Raw genomic sequence first — 1,398 nt, 5'->3', positions numbered from 1 at the left:
GATACCAAAAACTATTCTCAACAATAAAAGAAATTCTGGGAGAATCACCATCCCTGACCTCAAGCTATATTACAGAGCAATCATGACAAAAACTACATGGTATTGGTACAGAGACAGGCAGTTAGAATAGAATTGAAGACCCAGAAATGAACCCACATACAGGGTTCTTGATCTTTGACAAAGGAGCTAAAATCATGCAGTGGAAAATAAAAAAGACAGCATTTTCAACAAATGGTGCTGGTTCAACAGGAGGTTAGCATGTAGAAGAAGGCTGAGAAGCACCTAAAGAAATGTTCAACATCCTTAGTCATCAGGGAAATGCAAATCATAACAACCCTGAGATTCCACCTCACACCAGTCAGAATGGCTAGGATAAAAAACTCAGGTGACAGCAGATGCTGGAGAGGTTGTGGAGAAAGAGGAACATTACTTCATTGCTGGTGGGATTGCAAGCTAGTACAATCATTCTGGAAATCAGTTTAGCCGTTCCTCAGAAATTGAACATAGTAATACCTGAGGACCCAGCTATACCACTCCTGGGCATATACCCAGAAGATGCTCCAACATGTAACAAGGATACATGCTCCACTATGCTCATAGCAGCCTTATTTATGGTAGCCAGAAACTGGAAACAACCCAGATGTCCCTCAACAGAGGAATAGATACAGAAAATATGGTATATTTACACAATGGAGTACTACTCAGCTATTAAAAACAATGAATTTATGAATTTCTTAGGGAAATGGATGGATCTGGAGAATATCACCCTTAGTGAGGTAACCCAATCACAAAAGAACACATGGTATGTACTCTCTGATAAGCCCAGAAGCTCGGAATACCCAGGATACAATCCACAAACCAGAAGGAAACTCAAGAAGAAGGAAGACCATCGTGTAAGTACTTTGATCCTTCTTAGAACAGGGAACAAAATACCCACAGGAGGAAATACAGAGACAAAGTGTGGAGCAGAAACTGAAGGAAAGGCCATCCAGAGACTGTCCCACCTGGGGATACATCCCATATATAGTTATCAAACCCGAACAGTATTGTGGATGCCAAGAAGTGCTTGCTGACAGGAGCCTGATATAGCTATCTCCTGAGAGCCTCTGCCTGTTGTAGAGGCTCACAACAATCCATTGGACTGAGCACAGGGTCCCCAGTGAAGGAGGTAGAGAAAGGACCTTGCTGAAGGACCTTGCAGTCCCATAGGAGGAACAACAATATGAACAAACCAATACTCCCAGAGCTCCTAGCGACTAAACCACTAACCAAAGAGTATACATGGAGGAACCCATGGATCTAGCCACATATGTAGCAGAGAATAGCCTTATGGACATCAATGGGAGGAGAGGCCCTTGGTCCTGAGAAGGCTCGATGCCCCAGTGTAGGGGAATGCCA

At 43.3% G+C, this 1,398-nt stretch overlaps 1 protein-coding gene across 2 annotated transcripts in view; it reads right to left on the bottom strand.

Annotated features, from left to right (window-relative positions):
• The window catches only part of Il1rapl2 (interleukin 1 receptor accessory protein like 2), a 1,196,863-nt gene that overhangs the window by 978,921 nt on the left and 216,544 nt on the right, over window positions 1–1,398 (bottom strand). The gene's annotated exons all lie outside the window — the stretch shown is intronic.

Source organism: Mastomys coucha, chromosome X, assembly GCF_008632895.1.
Source record: "Mastomys coucha isolate ucsf_1 chromosome X, UCSF_Mcou_1, whole genome shotgun sequence".
NCBI classification, from domain to species: Eukaryota; Metazoa; Chordata; class Mammalia; order Rodentia; family Muridae; genus Mastomys; species Mastomys coucha.
Note: the sequence above shows the minus strand (reverse complement) of the source record. Positions and strands in the feature narration are given on the sequence as shown.